Source organism: Hyaena hyaena, unplaced genomic scaffold (assembly GCF_003009895.1).
Source record: "Hyaena hyaena isolate Hyena2069 unplaced genomic scaffold, ASM300989v1 scaffold_296, whole genome shotgun sequence".
NCBI classification, from domain to species: Eukaryota; Metazoa; Chordata; class Mammalia; order Carnivora; family Hyaenidae; genus Hyaena; species Hyaena hyaena.
Window position 1 is genome coordinate 1,169,409 of NW_024080931.1, and position 19,181 is coordinate 1,188,589.

General features: G+C 50.4%; 1 protein-coding gene across 2 annotated transcripts in view; it reads right to left on the minus strand.

Moving 5' to 3' along the window:
• CREB3L3 (cAMP responsive element binding protein 3 like 3) overlaps window positions 1-11,897 on the minus strand; it is a 25,598-nt gene extending 13,701 nt beyond the window's left edge. The window contains exon 1 of one of the 2 annotated variants that reach the window (XM_039247590.1): window positions 11,860-11,897. The gene's annotated coding sequence lies outside the window, so the exon portion shown is untranslated. Of the gene's footprint in view, window positions 1-912; window positions 928-11,859 lie in introns of those variants that run through there. The other variant, XM_039247592.1, reaches the window with a different exon arrangement.
• Between the last annotated feature and the right edge of the window lie 7,284 nt (window positions 11,898-19,181).

Below are 19,181 nucleotides of genomic sequence, written 5' to 3' on the forward strand. Positions count from 1 at the left end.
GGGGGGCGTGTGCTGCGGGGGGAGGGGGAGGGGGACGTGTGCTGCGGGGGGGGGCGGGCCACCCACACTCCCCCCCCCCCGGGTGACGGGAGTCAACAGCTTCACTCCTGGGGTCGTGAGAGGAGCGCAAACCCCCCTTCGCGGGGAGAGACGCGCGTTCCCTGAACGACTCGAAGGCGAGCACGCGCCGCAACTTTATTCGTAACTGTCGCGAACCGGAAACGACCGGAATATCCAACAGGAGGGGACGCAGGCGAGCGTCGGCTCCGCCAGCGGGGAGCACGTCACGCATCCGTGCGGCACGCGGGGCACGCGGCGTGCAGAGACCCCCGCCCTCCCAGAGCACCTACTGTGTGCTTCCGCCCACGCGGGGGGAGTCAGGCCGAGGAATCCTCGGGAATAGAAAACGGCTTCCCGGGGTTACGTGGAGGGGCTGAGTGCGCGGCGTGCAAGGCCTTTGTAGGGCGATGAAAGCATTCTCCATCTTTTATTTTTTTTAAATGTTTCTTTTTTTTAATTTTTAAATGTTTTATTTATTTCTGAGAGAGAGACAGCGTGAGCAGGGGAGGGTCAGAGAGAGAGGGAGACACAGATCTGAAGCAGGCTCCAGGCTCTGAGCTGGCAGTCAGCACAGAGCCCGACGCGGGGCTCGAACCCACGGACCGTGAGATCATGACCTGAGCCGAAGTCGGAGCTTAACCGACTGAGCCCCCCGGGCGACCTTAGATCCCATTTTTAGTGGCGGTGACGCGAGTGTATAGTATTGTCGAAGCGCATCAAATTGAACACGCCTAAGACCTGTGCGTTGTTACTGTGAATTACTTCCCCCTCAATAAAAAGTGTAGAAAAATGTAATGAACAATCACACGCAGAGAACATTTAGTAAAACATTAGAAACAACAAAATACCCACCAGTAGGCGATGGGTGGATACAGGTGGATGTGCTTCCATGTTGGGGTGTGATGGGGCCGTGGAAACGGGCCAAGACCATTTGTGTGTGCCGATATGCGACAAGACTGAGAATACAAACGCACCAGGTATTAAAGTTAGCGTTTAAGAGCTGCATTTCCCACCGCAGTAAATGGCTTCACCCGTGTCCCCAAAGCCCAGCCTTCCCAAGGGGACTAGATGCCTCCCTTGTAACATTCTCTAAATAAGGAAATGCCTCTTGAACTTTCACAGTTATTGCTTTATTCTGGTGCGAACACTAAAGTATCAGTGATTGCTAGCTGAGCGCTGCCAGGAGGCAGTCAGTTCCTCCCTCATTGATCGTCTTCCTTTCCATCCCTAAAGTTTCCTTAGGTGGTTTCCAAAAGTACAGAGGGAAAACACACTCAAAGCTCTTTGTTTCTGCTAATTCTAACTAAAGTGTGAATAACTGATATCTCTTCTTGGGAACAGATACATTTTCTAAGGGGGTTTGGAGGAACTGTAGCTCAAGTCCAGATGAGTTCTTAGGTTTTTGCCCAGGGCAAAACCCATCCCCCCCAAGATGTTAGGTATAAATAGTTCTATTAAAAGGTGAATAACTGATATCAAGCTCTTATATTCCTTTTCATGGGAGCATTTACATTTTCTCATGGAACTTGAAGGCAATGTTTGTTTTATTAACAAAAAAGTCATTAAAAACACTTCTTTTTTAATTAATTAATTTAAAAATTTTTATTTATTTCTGAGAGAGAGAGAGAGAGCATGAGCAGGGGAGGGTCAGAGAGAGAGGGAGATACAGAATCTGAAACAGGCTCCTCGTTCTGAGCTGGCTATCAGCACAGAGCCCGACGCGAGGCTCGAACCCACAAACCGTGAGATCATGACCTGAGCCGAAGCTGGACACTGAACGGACTGAGCCACTCAGGCGCCCCAATTTGTTTATTTTTGAGAGAGAGAGAGAGAGTAGGAGCAGGGGAGGGGCAGAGAGAGAATATCCCAAGCAGGCTCCATGCTATTACCATGGGCCCCGATGCAGGGCTTGAACTCACAAACCGTGAGATCATGACCTGAGCCAAAATCAAGAGGCAGACACGTAACCGATTGATGGAGCCCCCCAGGCGCCCCAACAAAAATGCCTTTGGATTGTTTTCTGCATAACATTGGTCCAGGTTCTGAGCCAGCCAGAGAGAGGAAGGGTGTAGGGTGAGGAGCTAGAAAGTCTCCAGCTAGGGTTATCTGCCAAACTACAAGACCTAGATCTGTATGTAGTTTCCTCAGCACTCCTGGCACACAGGAGGTCTCTGATCGGTACTTGTAGAAGGAACAACAAAAGACTCATAAACATAATTGCAGAGTTTAGCTCATGGTTGACAAACTACAGCCTGTGGGCCAATTCTGGCCCTCGGTTTGTTTTTGTAAATAAAGCTTTAATGGCACATAGACATGCCCTTTGGTTTACTTCTTGTTTATGGCGGCTTTCATGTTTCAACATCAGAGTTAAGTAATTGCAGCAGAGACCCCATGGCCTGCAAAGCTGAAAATATTTACTATCTGGCCCTTTATAGAAGTGCTCTGTAATTCACAGGTCTGGCTCTTGAGACCTACTTTGCCCAATGCAGGGATCACATCACATGTCATCGGAGCACCCGTAATGTACAGTGTGACCGATAAACTGGGTTTGAAATTTTATTTCATTGTTATTAATTTACATTTAAAAACCTATACTCCATTCTGTTCATGGACAGCTGTTAGTACCTATGAAAGAGCTTGGGTACATGAATCTACTTTAAAAAATTTTTTTAATTATTATAAATTAATATAAATTTATTTATTCTTGAGAGAGAGACAGAGCACGAGCAGGGGAGGGGCAGAGAGAGAGGGAGACACAGAATCTGAAACAGGCTCCAGGCTGTCAGCACAGAGCCCAGCGCGGGGCTCAAACCCACGAACCACAAGATCATGAGCTGAGCTGAAGTCGGATACTCAACCTACTGAACCACCCAGGAGCCCCAGCAGACTATATTATTAAATCGAAACTTAATTTTACTGTGTGCTGTTTATATGTGGTTGCTCAAAATTTTCAAAGGACTCGCTAAAAAAATTTTAAGTGTATTTATTTATTTTGAGAGAGAGAGAGACTGAGGGAGGGGCAGAGAGAGAGAAAAAGAGAGAGAGAGAGAATCCCAAGCAGGCTCTGTGCGGCCTGTGCAGAGCCTGATGCAGGGCTCGACCTCACAAACCATGAGATCATGACCTGAGGTTAAAGGACGGAGCCCCCCGGGCGCCCTTGACACACGACAGCTCTGTGAGGCGGCGAGGGGTTAGAGCCGAGTGGGGCTTCGCATCCCTGCTCTGTGTGTGACTACAGGCCAATGCATCTGCCTCTCCCTGCCTCAGTCTCCTCATCTGTGGAGGGGGGTAAAAGCCCTGCCTTGCCGAGTTGTGGGCAGGAGCCGATGAACCAAAGCATGTGAAGTGCTGAGGAGGAACCGGCATGGACCCAGGTCCCCAAACCTGCCCTTCCGTCCCGAGCAGCCCTGCACCTGTAAGGCGTCCGCCCGGGACACGCGGACAGATGCCTGCCTGGCGCTTTCTGACCACCTTAGCCCTTTGGCCTCAGCACGGATCTGCTCGGGGAACCGGCCCCGCTTTGCACACAAGGACGGAAGGGCTAATAAGGGGTTATGACTCACGGTGCCACCCCATGAGTCAGCCGCAGTGGAGGCAACGCCCGGGCCCCCTCCAGGCGGGGGCTTGTCCCCGGCCATCAGGTCACCTCCCTGTTCCTTTGGCTTCTCACTGGAGGGCTCTCTCTACATTTGCCTTTAAAGTCAGTTTGGGGAAGAAGAGGCCGGGGTTCAGGGAGCAGCAGGCCCCCGACCAACTCTCTGCCTGTCACTTCCTCTTCCACATTGTCCCCGGCCCCCTCCCCCACCCCCTCCTCCCTTCCTCCTCCCCCTCCTCCAGGACCCTCCCTTGGTGTCCAGCCAGGCTGGGCAGTGAGTAAAACCCTCGTGATGTGGGTGTGGCAGGGCAGGCCGGGGGCCCAGGGGGACTCTGACCCACCTCTGGGGCGATGCCCACTGATTAGCACCTGACCCCCGGGACTGCCTCCTACATCACGTGCTGCAGTGTGTCCAGGAAGTTCCAGGCTCTTGGGGGGGGGGCCGGGTATGTGTGACCACGGGTGATTTGAACCAGAGTCTGCAAGCACCACAAGGGAGGATTGCTGGGCATAGGGAGGACTCCCTCGGGTGTCCCTAAAGGATGAAGGGCATTGTGCCTGGGAACGCGTCCACCCACTCACTTATTCCTGTGGTCACTGTTTATTGAGCAGCTGGTATGCACTGGGCATCAGGGACACGGCAGGCAGCAGCCCAGACAAACCGTCCCCCGAGCGGGGGCGACGGAGGCTAAATAAAATCACCTGCACATAAGCAAGTAGATAAGTTAGTCGAGGGGACTATCTATGCACAGAAATCCAGAACAGGATGGGGGGTGGGTAGGAGGGGCGGCAGGGAGGGGCTGGTGCTGAAGTGCATGAGCAAGTGGGGTGAGGGCAGGGGCGCTCAGGGCCTGCTCCAGGCTGAGAAGGCGGATGGTCAGGTGTGACGGCAGCCGTGCAAGGCTCTAGAACTTTCTGTGGGGGTCTGGGTGGGACGTGTGTCTGGACAGGCTGGGAGGCCCGGGGCATCAGGGGCGCTGCTGTCCCGGCCCGGCTGGCTCTTAGGGACCACGGGCAGGGGGTCCCCCAGCTTCAGGAGGATGGGAGGCCCCTGGGGCGGCTCCCAGAGCAGCAGAGCGGCCCCCACTCCTCGCCGGTCCACACCCCTCTGTACGCCCGGCCCCACCCCTCCTCCATGTCTGGCCGCCATCACACTAGGCGATTGCTTTATGGGGTGGCGGGTCCAAGGGTCACAGCTTCGCTCTCACAGGAAAGGAGGCCTCCATTGGCTGCGGATGTGGTCATCCCAGCTTCCTTCCCCGGGCTGCGGGGGAGCGGGGCACGGGGGGGGGGGCACGCAGGGGGGCGGCTGGGGGTGTCTCCACCCAGGGGTGGAGCCCACAGTGTGGGGTGCAGAGGCACCTGTACGTCTCCAGACCCCGAACTGGTCCTGACCCTTCAGCCTTCGCCTTCTGATTTAGCTTCCAGGCTCCCGAAAGGAGGCGCCCGCGGCCGGTGGCCCTGAGGGCAGAATCCTGTGTCTCCCGCGCCCGGAGGCCGCGGGTCCTAGCGAGGTGTGGGCGGGGCTGGCTCCTGGCGAGGCCCCCCACTCCACCCCCACCGTCTTCGCCCTGCGACTCTGCGAAAAAGGGACCTGTCACCCAGCTCAGGACCCCAGCCTCGTGACCTCATCTTAACTCGATCACCTCGCCAAGACCCCCCTCCAAATAGTCACATTCCGAGGCCCTGGAGGTCACAGCTCCAGCTCTGGGGGAGGGGCCGTCCTTCTGCTCACAACACCTGCTCGAAGCCTGGTGTCCCCGCCTCTCGGTCACCGCCCTCCGGGGCCATCGCGACGCCCCAGCCGCTCTGGAGCACGTCGGGTCCCGAGGGCCTCGGGTCACCCGTCCTTACCATCTGTTCACACCAGCCCCCCCATCAAGACGGCACCAAACACTGGGCCCCAGAGATCGGGGTGCACCGTGGCTGCCGAGATAAACGCGCCTGCTCTCTTGGGGCCTCGGCCTCGTCTCTCATCAGTGCATAATTACTCTCCCACTCCACCCTTCCCGGCTCAGCCCAACGCACTTGGCTGTGACACCACATGCCCCCCCCCCCCCCCCCCCCCCCCCCCCCCCCCCCCCCCCCCCCCCCCCCCCCCCCCCCCCCCCCCGTCTCCCGTCAGGAAAGTGTGAGGACTGACCTAGAAGGTTATATAAAGCTCCTGCCAGGCCAAACATGGGGGTTAATGTTTAATCCCAGGGAGAATCTGATCAAGATTGGCGTTCGATCGGAGGGACAGACCGGGTGTTCAAGTACCCGGAGAAGCCCACCGATTAGAGGCCACACCACACCCACGCGTGAGTGAGAAGGGCCAGAAAGCCCTGCATCCTGGCTCTTGTCACCGGGATGTGCGATGACTTTCATCCCAGAAGTCCCTTCCTGCAGCAGGCAGACCCCTCCCCCCGAATCTCCTACTTCAAATCTCTGGCTTGGATGATACTAGAAAGCCTATGCACCTAACATGGCGGGATTGAATAACATTTATTATTTCTACAGTTTCTATCGGAACATCTGAGATCAGTCTCCATTTACCATCGTGTCCCTAATTGTCTTTCTAAAATCTATTTAATGAAGAAAGCAAAACCAAGGTTCACAATGATGTTGAAGGTGGCACGAAGCCTTTTTCCTTGGATATATATTTTTTTAAGTTTTATATATTTATCTTGAGAGAGAGAGGGGGAGAGAGAATCCTAAGCAGGCCCTGAGTGGGCAGCGTGGAGCCGGCGCGGCGCGATCTCATGAACCATGAGATCATGACCTGAGCCCAAACCAAGAGTCGGACACTTAACTGCCTGAGCCCCCCAGGGGCCCCTCCCCATGTTCATTTTGAGAGTTAGTTCCTTGAATATTCCAGGTCTTTGGAGCGTTCTTTGGGCTCCCTGTGGTGGCACACATTCTTATGTTTAAACAGTAGATTCAAAAGTAACAACTCATTTAAAGCCCAGTGACTTTAAATACAAAGACAAAGATTTTGCCCTACTTCACTTCCTTGATGGTATCTGAACTCACGGAATTTCTAATTGTGTCTAAAATTTTTAAGCATGCTGACCTGCAATTCCTACTATTTTTGTTTGGTCAGCTCAAATTTTAATTCAAACAGAGATTATTTTTACTGAGTTAACCCTTATCTTTTTAATTAAATTTTTAAAAATTTATTTCTGACAGAGAGAGAGAGAGAGGGCGTGACCAGGGGAGGGTCAGAGAGAGAGGGAGACACAGAATCTGAAGCAGCTCCATGCTCTGAGCTAGTTGCCAGCACCAAGCCTGACGTGGGGCTCGAACCCACGAACCATGAGATCATGGTCTGAGCTGAAGTTGGACGCTTAACCGACTAAGCCACCTGGGCGCCCCTAGCCATGTCTTTTTAAAAATATTTTATTATTTTTGAGAGAGAGAGAACGCAAGCAGGGGAGGGGCAGAAAGAGAAGTAGAGAGAGGATCCAAAGCGGGCTCTGTGCTGAGAGCAGACAGCTCAACGCGGGGCTCAAACTTGCGAACCTCGAGATCATGATCTGAGCTGAAGTTGGATGCTCAACTGAGCCACCCACGCGCCCCAATTTAGCCACATCTTTAAGATGGAAGAAATATCTTCTTCCTTTAAATTGATATTTTTATTTGATATTTACAGTTATCAAACTGTCATATTACTCATTAATGTGGCAGACCAGTATTTAAAGATATGTTTTACTTAAAAAATTTTTTTCTTAGTTTATTGTCCAGCTGGTTTGCATGTAATACCCAGTGCTCATCCCAACAAGTGCCCTCCTCCATGCCCATCATAAAAAAATTTTTTTTAGGGGCACCTGGGTGGCTTAGTCGGTTAAGCATCCGACTTTCGCTCAGGTCATGATCTCGCGGTTCGTGGGTTCGAGCCCCGCATCGGGCTCTGTGCTGACTGCCAGCTCAGAGCCTGGAGCCTGTTTCAGAGTCTGTGTCTCCCTCTCTCTCTGACCCTCTCACGCTGTCTCTCTCTCTCTCTCCTAGAAATAAATAAAAATATTAAAAAAAAAATTTTTTTAATGTTTATTTTATTCCTGAGAGTGAGAGAGAGACAGAACACAAGCAGGCGAGGGTCAGAGAGAGAGAGGGAGACAGAATCTGAAACAGGCTCCAGGCTCTGAGCTGTCAGCATAGAGCCCGAGACAGGGCTTTAACTCACAAACCGTGGGATCATGACCTGAGCCAACGTCGGAGGCTTAACCCACTGAGCCACCCAGGCACCCCCAGATATGTTTTACCCAAAAGAAAATCATTACCAGAATGAAAAGGTCTTTGCCCATTACTCTTTTTACCTTATCGTGGTATTTATGTCATGCACATTACTGGCATGGTTATACATGTGATGTCCAATAAAAGAAACATTTTCACTCTATGTTTCTTTTCTGCCCATTACTATGAGTTGTTGCTTTTCATAACCGTTCCTGAGACTTTCTGTCATATGGAGGAAGAGGCGTTAAAGCAAGATCTACTCGGGGTGTTAAATGTGGTACACAGACCACCATACTTAAGCACTTAATCCCTAGTATCCCGGACGAGTCAAACAGATATTTATTACCATTGTTACCGCCCGGACAAACTACGCCCCACAGGCTGCCTTTGTTTCTAAGAGCTCAGAACATGTTTGCCCTTTTATTTATTTATTATTTTTAAAAACTAATCTCCCCTCCCAACGTGGGGCTGGAAATCACGCCTGCGAGATCAGGAGTCACAGCCTCTCCGGGCGGAGCCAGCCAGCCACCTCCAGGTTTTGAATTACTAAATGGTTTAAAAAAAAATGGCAAAAAAAGTTATTCTGTGTCACAGGGAAATTATATGAAATTCGAATTTCAGCCTCCAAACCCACAATGTCACTGGCACAGAGCCTCGGGCCTCTGGGGAGGGCTGTGCGCTGGGTGTGGGGGCCGAGGGCCCTTGGCAGGGAGGCGCTGTTTACACTTTCCACGATGTGGTCTTTTAAGAAAAAGTTTTCCACGGCGTCAAGGGGTCTCAGTCTGTTAAGCGTCTGACTTTTGATTTTGGTCCAGGGGCTCAGGACATGATCGCACGATTTGTGGGTTTGAGCCTCGCATTGGGCTCCGTGATGACAGCATGGAGCCTGCTTGGGACTCTCTCTCTCTCTCTCTCTCTCTCTCTCTCTGTCCCTTCCCCACTCATTCTCCCCCTAATAAACAGGAAGAAAGAGAGAGAAAAAAAAGAAAGAGAGAGAGAGAGAAAGGAAGAAAGTTTGCAGACTCCTGCCGTCCTTTGTCAACCCCTCTCCTCCAAACCCCCAACTCCAGAAGTATCATAAAGGGTGTCCAGGTTCAGGGGCGCCTGGGTGGCTTAGTCGGTTAAGCGTCCGACTTTCGCTTAGGTCATGATCTCACGGTTCGTGGGTTCGAGCCCCGCGTCGGGCTCTGTGCTGACTGCCAGCTCGGAGCCTGGAGCCTGTTTCAGTCTGTGACTCCTTCTCTCTCTGACCCTCCCCTGCTCACGCTGTCTCTCTCTCTCTCTCTCCTAGAAATAAATAAAACATTTAAAAAAAAAAAAAAAAAAAAAAGGGTGTCCAGGTTCAAAGTCACAGACCCCGCCCCCCTCCGGTCCGGCCACCCAGCATGCGCGGGGGACCCTCTCCTCCCACCCAGGCCGGGCCTGAGGCCGGGGACACGGAGGCCGGCTTCCCGGTCCCTGGCGCCCTCTAGCGGATCCTAGGAGGAAGTGCTTCCCAAGGTCCTCCCCTGACGCATCATCTTGCGGGGGATGCGGGGTCCCCTTGCGCCCCTTCCTTGCGGGATTCTGCCCCCTGCCCGGGGCCGAGTCTCCGGCGCTTCCCCTCCGGGGCCGGCGCCCCTCCCATCCCGCCGGGCATCACATCGCACTCGGCTGGTGCCAAGGATGCGAACAGATGTGCGCAGCGTTATTTCCCCGAGGCCCTTCCCACACGCGCCCACACACCAAGCGGCGCTTTTTGCCCTTGCACTTGGATGCCTCCGTTCCCGCACAGTTCCGTCCGCAGGGGCGGCTGGTTCGCCACAGCAACGAGCCGCAAGGCCAGAGGCTGGCCTGGGGGCTCAGGCTGCGAGGGAACGCGGCGCCCCGAGCGGGAAAGGCGCAGGCCCGCGGGGCGCTGGCGCACGTCTGTGACTCCGTGCTCCGCGACGTCACAGGGGCAGCTTGAGACCGGCCACTGCGCGGGGACCGACCCCTGAGGAATCGCCCCCTGCGCCTTGTGCACCGTACCCGGCCTGCCCGCCGGACCCGAGCCGCCTAGGTGGCTCCGAGTGCGCGGCCGGCTGCGGGCTCCGCGTCGCCTCGGGGGTCTCTCTGGGATCGTGTGCGGCCTGCAGGCGGAGAGAGCCTCACGCTGCCTCCCCCGCCTCCGCTTCCCTGTCTGCAGAAGAGAAACAGGCGCCCCTGGGGGCTCAGTGGGCTGAGCATCCGATTTCGGCTCACGTTGTAATCCAAGGGTCGTGGGATCGAGTCCCGCCTTGGGCTCCGCACTGAGCGTGAAGCCTGCTTCATGTTCTCTTTCCCTCTCCCTGTGCCCCTCCGCTGCTCGCGCACACTCTCTCTAAAAAATATAAAAGAAAAAGGAAACAGAAACAACATAGAAGCCACATTCCCCGTGTGGTGTACATGAGCAGAGTATTAACACCCAAGTTCCAGAAAGACGGACAGTCCCCCGGGGGGCGTTCGTACCAGCTTTGCTAGGGACAACGCTCCTCCCTTCCCATAGAGCCTCCAATTCATTCATTCATCATTCATTCATTCCTTCATTCCCATCGACACTTATTGAACACCTCACACAATAAGCCTTGATCGGTTGCTAATAGAATGCATGGACCTTTCTCCCTACAGAAAAAGCGGGGTCGTCTGTACGCCCCGTGGCCCCCGTCCAAGACGGCAGACGTGACATGTCGGATTCAAAGTAAACTGTTGCATTTTCTCCTACAACTGCCACGTCCGTCCATCGTTTCTGGAAGTCTGACCTTGTTTTCTGGCGATAGTTGGAAACAGCTTGTGAATCCAACTGGCTTCCCGGTGCCACCGCGAGGGGACTCACAAGAATCTCAAACGCAACACGGCCGCCAGGCTTCTGCTCTTCCCCCAAACCTGCCCCTCCTCCTCCACACTTAACAGAGGCCCCATCCCGCCCAGGTCAAAGCACAGGATTATCCCTGACTCTTCTCTCTCTCTTCCACCCCACAGCCATCCTGCAGCCACCTCACTGACTCCCCTTCTCTCTGCTCCAGCCACGCAGGCCTCCTCCCTGCTCTTCCAACACACAGGGCCCGGTCCTGCCCCAGAGCCTTTGCACAGACTGTTTCCTCTGCCTCAAAATCCTTCCCCCACATATCCATGGGACACACTCCCACCCGTTATGCCTTTGACCAAATGCCACCTTCTCTGACATCCTCTTTCAAATGCAACCTTAAAAAAAATAAAAAATTAAAAACTCAAACTGCAACCTTGCCCTTCTCCCACTTTCTGCACTTCGCATGAGCCAGACCCAGCTTGTCACCTGTTACCGCAGGGCCTGCAAGTGAAGAGTGATTTTTACATTTGGTTATTGCCCAAAATATATTTAAGACTATTTTCTGACGGGGCATCTGGGTGGCTCAGTCAGTGAGGCATCTGTCTCTTGACCTCAGCTTGGGGCTTGATCTCAGGGTTGTGAGCTCAAGCCTCGTGTTGGGCTCTGTGCTGGTTGTGAAGCTTACTTAGAAAGGGAGGAAGGAAGGGAGGGAGGAAGAAAAGATGAAAGAAAGAAGGAAAGGCGGAGAGAGGGAGGAAGAAAGAACAAAAGAAAATAATACTTCCTGACATAGAAAATGATATGAAGTTCAAATTTCAGCGTCCATAAATACAATGTGTTGGCACCCGGCCCCGCCCACGTGCCTGTATCTAGGGCTGTGGCTGCTTTCTGGCCACAAAGGCAGTGTTGAGTAGCTGTGGCAGAGACCGTCTGGCCCTCGAAGCAGAAAATAATTATTTTCGGGTCGTTTATAGAAACAGTTTGCAGAGCCCTGCCTTAGTGTCAAAGGAGAAAGGGGAAACTGAGGTCTGGATGGTTGAAAGGAGATTTTCCAGACCCCGCGTTTCTGAGGGATTCCTCATTTGCCAAGTGATCCCCACGACACTTCAAGTGCTTTACAAGAAACACAGAAAGCAGACTGACAAGTAAGTACTTCCACAAATCAAAGGTCGTCTAGGATACCGACCTTGAGAGAAGGATCTGCACACGCCCATCTGATCTGGCCAAGCCCTGGAGATTTTTTAATTGCCCCTGTAAAAAAAAAAAAAAAAAAAAAAGTCATTACTCTTTCCAGAAACCTTGAATTTAGGACTTTGATCAGAGCCATTAGGATAGCATATCAAAAGCCCGTTTTGATTTCATACCTCCAGGAGGTATTTTATTATTAATAGAGTTGGAAGTTGGTAGCAAAAGACAGAAAGCAGACTGGTGGCTGGGGCTGGCATGAGGAATGGGGACTGACTGCTGATAGGAATAGGTTTATTTATTTATTTTTTGGAATGATGGGAATGTTCCAGAATTAGATGGTGGTGATGCCTGCCCAACATAGTGAATTTTATACGAAAAACCACTGAGTTGTACACTTGGGGAAAGGGTGGAATTTACATTACACACATGCTGTCCTGATTGAAGAAAAAATCAAGTGAAAAAGACAATGTCCTGGGGGGCTCAGGTTGTGATCTCGCGGTTCATGGATTTGAGCCTCACAATCCGGCTCTGTGCTGACAGCTGGGAGCCTGGAGCTGCTTCGGATTCTGTGTCTCCCTCTCTCTCTGCCCCTCCCCTGCTCGCGCTGTCTCTCTCTGTTTCTCAAAAATGAACATTTAAAAAATATTTTTAAAAAAGTAATAAAAATAAAAGAAGATAAGAAAAAAGAAAACCCTGGAGGACAGGCACTGCAGAGGCAGACCTCTGTGTCTCTGCACATTCTGTTCCTTAGCTGGTACGTTCTCTTCCCACCCACACCCCGCCTGCTCTCTGACTAGCTGAGAACTCAGACCAGTGTGGATGCAGGGAAGGGTCACAAGATATTTTCGTTGAATGAAATAACTGCTGACTGGCCATATCGCCTAGGACAGGTCTCTCTGTCTGGCAGGAAATAGACAATAAATGATCGTCGATTGAATGCACCCAATGTTGGTGAAGGAAACAGTCAACTCTGAAACGTACAAAGGTAGTGGTGTGTTGGTCAGTGCTTAACATCCGGTTCACCGGAGAGGGGAAGGATACATCTCTACGTATATAATATGTCATATACTGCATGCTTATGATATATGTATGTTTAGGGCAACCTGAGTGGCTCAGTCGGTTGAGCACCTGACTCGATTTCGGCTCAGGTGATCCCAGGGTTGTGAGATCAAGCTCTGAGTCAGACTCCACACTGAACACGGAGTCTGCTTAAGATTCTGTCTCTCGGGGTGCCTGCGTGGCTCCATCAGTTAAGCTTCCAAAATAGGCTCAGGTCATGATCTCATAGTTCATGAGTTCAAGCCCCATGTCAGTCTCTGCACTGACAGTGTAGAGCCTGCTTGGGATTCTCTCTCTCTCTCCTTCCCTCTCTGCCCCCCTCCAATAAATAAAACTAAAAAAAAAAAAAACAAAACGATTCTCTCTCTCTCTCTTTCCCTCTGCCCTTCTTCCCTATTCACTTGTGCTCTCTCCCTAAAATTAAAAGTACATACATATGTTTATTATAGATGTTACTGACATAAAGGATGTGTAGCACACACTTTATGATTAATAATAAAATATGCAATGTTCTCTTGTAAGTTCTATATGGTCACTTGAATCTCAAAATACATCTTTGTGGGGTTTTGCCAAACTCTGTACCCTTCGCCAACTTATTGTTGCAAAGAACAGAACACGTGTATTTCTGACACAAATGGCGGCAATATTTTCATTTACGTTAATAAGTAACATGAGGGGCGCCTGGGAGCCTCAGTTGGTTAAGTGTCCGACTTCGTCTCAGGTCATGATCTCACGGTTTGTGGATTCGAGGCCCCGTGTCAGGCTCTGTGCTGACAGCTCAGAGCCTGGAGCCGCTTCGGATTCTGAGTCTCCCTCTCTCTCTGCCCCTCCCCCACTCACACTCTGTGTGTCTCTCTCTCTCAAAAATAAATAAACATTAAAAAAAATAAGTAACATGAAAGTGAAGATACATGTTGGAATTTCACTTGCTCGTTGAGAAACTGATTCTGTCCTTTGATGAATCGTAATGATTTGGGAAAATCCTGGAAAAAACATTCCCCCACTCTTTGTATGCTGTTCACAATTGAACAACTGTAGGTATGACACTTTTTAAGAAAAAAATTTGTTTTTATTTATTTATTTACTTACTTATTTTTAAGAAGGCACTATGCCCAACACAGGGCTCGAACTCACGACCCTGAGATCAATAATCTCATCCTCCACTGACTGAGCCAGCTGGCCTCTCTCTAAAGATTTTATTTTTATGTGATTTCTACACCCAATGTGGGGTTTGAACTTACTAGGCAGAGATCAAGAGCCGCATGCTCTACTGACTGAGCCAGCCAGGCATCCCTAGACATCACACACACACACACACACACACACACACACACACACACACACACACACAGTTTCTTAGGGAGAGAGAGTGTATGAGTGGGGGAGACGGGCAGAAGGAGAGAGAGAGAGAAAGAGAGAGAGAGAGAGAGAGAGACTCTTATGGAGCCCGACATGGGCTTCAATCCCAAAATTCTGGGATCATCACCTGAGTCCAAACCAAGAGTTGGACACTCAACTGACTGAGCCACACAGCCCTCCCCCCTTTTTAAAGCCTAAACGGAGGATTGGGATGTTGTGGCCCTCTGGCTGCTTGTGTAAATAAAGTTTTATTGGCGCATGGCGGCGCAGTGCAGGGTTGAGCCGATGGAAATGGAGATAGAAAGGTTCATAAAGCAGAAAGTATGTACTGCCCGATCCTCTACCATAAGATTTTCTTCATGATAACATCATAATAGAAGCCCTCATCTGTAACATTTGCCAATTTCCATGGTGTAAATACTACCACCATGGCCTATTTCTAGCTGCCAACATGATGCCAATGATGCCACGTTGAAAATGCACACGGTAAGGGGCGCCTGGGTGCCTCAGTTGGTTGAGCATTTGACTTCAGTTCAGATCATAATCTCACGCTCTGTGAGACCTGAGCCCCGCATCGGGTTCTGCTGACAGCTCAGAGCCTGGAGCCGCTTCAGATTCTGCATCTCCCTCTCTCTCTGCCTCTCCCCTGCTCACACTCTAGCTCTCAAAAATGAATAAATGTTAAAAATTTTTAATAGAAAAAAAAAAAGAAAATGCCTATACTACATAGCTCACCATCACATACTATTCCCAGCAAACAAATGTATGAATGAAAATAGAGGGCAACAAAATACAGAGCATACACAATGGCAAAATGTAATATTGTTGGAAAGGATGAGATTCACCTAAAAGAAACTGTTTCAAAGTGAACAATTCAGTTGCATTTAATACGTCCCCAGTGTCTTGTGGGCATCAGTTCTATCTGGTCTCAAAACATGGCCATCCCCCCAGCAGGAAACCCATATCCACTAAGTACGTCACCCCTCCCCCACCGCTGGCATCCACCATCTACTTCCTGTCTCCGTGAACATACTCCTCAAGGGACCTCATATAAATGGGACCCCGCATCCTGTAACTTTTTCAGATTGCCTTCATGCCCTTGTGATTCACTCAAGGTCCCGTGTGTATGCAATTCCTTCCTTTGTATTACTGAGCAATATTCCATTGTGTGGAATGAATCCATAACTTACGTTTATGTTCATTGTTTTTTAATCCAGAATTTGCTTTTCTGTTCACCCATCGAAGAGCACTTGGGTCGTTTCCAGTCTTCAGTCTCTTAGCAGGAAAGCTTTTGTGAACATTCACGTTCAGATTCTGTGCGAACCCAAGGGTGTATTTCTCTTGGGTCAACACTCCCCCGCCCCGGAGCGAAACTGCTGGCCATAGAGTACGTATTTGCATAACGTTCTCAGAATCTACTAGACTGTTTTCCAGAGAAGCTGTACCGTGTCTGCATTCCCACCAGCGCAAGTGTGAGAGCAGCATTTTCTCCTCATTCTTGCCAGCACTTGATATTGTCAGCCTTTTTTATTTTAGCCCTTCTGATGGCATGAGGTAGTACTGCCTCACCGGGGGCTTCGACTTGCAATTCCCTGGGGGCTAATGATACTGTGCCAATTTCACTGTATCAACATGGAGTCCTAAGGACTCATTCTGTAACTCTGTATTTCTTTCTTTTTTTTTTAATGTTTTATTTATTTCTGAGAGAAAGAGAGACACAACGTGAGCAGGGGAGGGTCAGGGAGAGAGGGAGACACAGATCGGAAGCAGCCCCAGGCTCGGAGCTGCCAGCACAGAGCCCGATGTGGGGCTCGAACCCACGAACCGTGAGATCATGACTTGAGCCAAAGTCAGATGCTTAACCGACTGAGCCACCCAGGCGCCCCTGTAACTCTGTATTTCTAAGACTTTTACACTCAACGCAGGGCAGGAATTCAGGACCCCAAGATCAAGAGTCACGTCTTCTACTGAGTGAGCCAGCCAGGTGTCCCACCTGGCTTTTCTAAGACTTTTTTAATGTTGTCATTGGTGAGTTTTCTGCTGCTTAGCGTTTATTTGTGGGACTATTCTAGAATATTTTTCCATTGATCTGTATTTGCGTACTTTCCAGATTCCTGCCATTGAGACCATTAGTGTCTGTGTCCCCCAGGTATACAAGGGAAGAGTTTCCTAGGCTAGGTGCCTAAGCGTAGGATTGCTGGGTGTTCTAGGAACCCAAAGGGGGCATGTCAGCCATTGTTTTTGCTAATCTACTGCACAGGTAAGAGAGATAAAGTTTAGGGTGCCTTTCGAGATAGGAGGAGCATACATACGTGATGCTGATACCAGATCGTGCCTGGACAAGATAAACGTCACCTTGGATTGAATCCACCGAAACTATTAGAAATTTATTTTCTGGGCCAGGGGACAGATTTAGGAGACACCCATGTTTCAGGGACCAGGGAGCACGTGTGCGAAGAATGCTGTGATAAGTGCAGAGATATGTAACTGTGCTGTGTGCTCGCTAATAGAGAGGAGGGTGGAGGCCGTGAATCTGGAGTGTTAGCTCAGCAGTGAAAGCTCATGCTCTGTATCCAGCGGTGAGAACCATGTGATCATCAGGAATCTCCAGGACAGGGACGCCCCTTTCACTTATTCAAGCCGTGTGCGTGGACTGGGAGGGGGAGAGACAAATCCAAGAACTTCCTTGCCCTCAAAACGTTCATCGCTCGTGAGGAGGGCAGAGTGCAAGAGCCGTAAGATCCCTGGGAGACCACAAGAGCTCCAGCCAGAAGCAGGCAGGGCATATCAGAAATTCCAGAAGGGGGGTGGCGCCTGGGTGGCTTAGTCGGTTAAGCGTCCGACTTTCGCTTAGGTCAAGATCTCACGGTTCGTGGGTTCGAGCCCCGAGTCAGGCTCTGTGCTGACTGCCAGCTCAGAGCCTGGAGCCTGTTTCAGAGTCTGTGTCTCCCTCTCTCTCTGACCCTCCCCTGCTCATGCTGTCTCTCTCTCTCTTTCAGAAATAAATAAAAAACATTAAGAAAAAAAAAAAAAGAAATTCCAGAAGGGGGGACTAGGAGCGTTGTGCAAAGGGTGGCGTGTGAGCTGAGCCCCCGAGAGGGAACTGAAGAGAATGGACCATTCTGAGCCTGAGAAAAGACTGGATCTCTTATTCCCCCTCGAGGAGAGGGAAGGGCCGTCACCCAAATCTGCACCCCGAAATATGAAGCAAGGAAAGAGAGCCAACTACTGTCGTTAGATGCAACCGCGTGAACGAATGGCAGACAGAATGTGCAGAAGAATCGGCAACGGAAGTGCACTCGGTACCGCTCGGTTTCTACCAAGCTCTCGAACACGGGGAAGTAATTGGTGGGGTAGGAACCAGCATCTAAGGTGTCTGTAGGGTATGGGTGCAGGCGCCGGCCTGTCCTGCCTCGCGCACGCAGATTGTTACCTTTCTTCCAGCTTCCTGAGAGCTGAAAAGTGGCCACTGTGGAAATATCTCCCCCACAGGGAAGGGCAAATGGCACACATGATGAATCAGCCTGACTCTCTCTCTTTTTCATCTGTCTGCCAGCCTCTCTCTCATTTCAAAAACCCGCTGTTAATTAGATACTAGGACACCGCTGCTGGTAGGGACGAGGTGGGGGGGATCCCCTGAAAAGGGCACCAAGGAAACTTTCTGGAGCGACAGAAACGCTCCCTCCATCTCGTTTCCAGGCAGGCCTACGTGCAATTGTAAAAGCTCGAGGAATGGAACGTTCGTAAACTGTGCATTTATTATATGAAAGTCAGCGCTCAATAAAGAGACACTCTGTACCTAAACAGCCTAAAATACAATAAAATGATGGAGAGATCCCTTTGCAGAACAGAAGGAAAGTAGGAATGCCCAGACTGGGGAAGCTTGTGGAATTATTTGAAGCCAGATAAGCATTCTCTCCAACTTCGAGGGGGGTGGGTGGGAGCAGCCAGAGGAAAAGCTAGGAAGGCTCCACTCTGGGAAATGGAGGAACAGATAAACTGAGCAGTTTTAATCTGGCCCAACTATATGGTTACATTGCATTTTAGATCATTGTTACATTTTGTAATAGTGTGGATGTATATTATATATTTTTAAAAATTTTTTTAAATGTTTTATTTATTTCTAGGAGAAAGAGAGAGAGACAGCGTGAGCAGGGGAGGGTCAGAGAGAGAGGGAGTCACAGACTGAAACAGGCTCCAGGCTCTGAGCTGGCAGTCAGCACAGAGCCGGATGCGGGGCTCGAACCCACGAACCGTGAGATCATGACCTAAGCGAAAGTCGGATGCTTAACCGACTAAGCCACCCAGGTGCCCCATTATATATCTGTTTTTTAACACCATATTTCTGTGTCTATCATGTAAAGAGAACTGGAAACCAAATATCAAAAGAATGATTGAAGGGTAGCTGGAGAAATGGGCAGAACTGAGCCTGGGGGACCAGGGGACCCTGGTAGAAGGCGTCGACTGAGCTCTTTCCTGTCTGTTTCTTCGAGCGTGGTTCCCAAAGGTGCACCCCACCATCCTATGTACAATGGTGCACCCCACCGAAATATGTACACAGGTGCTTGGGGATGCCACATAGAGAAATGCAATGTGGAGAGTTTTCCCATTTAAATGACTGTCTCTTACTCCTCCTCCCTTTTTTAAAATTGGTGTTAAAGTGTCCTTTCTCATAAAATAGCATAGATGTTGTGGAAAACAGTATGACGATTACTCAAAAAATTAAACATAGAATTACTATATGACCCAGCAACTCCAATTCTGAGTAGATACCCAAAAGAATTAATGCGGGGAATTGAACAGATATGTTTGCACTATATTCATAGCAGTATAATTCATAAGAGTCAAAAGATAGAAAAACCCAAATATCCAACAATGGATGAACGAATAAACAAAAAGTGT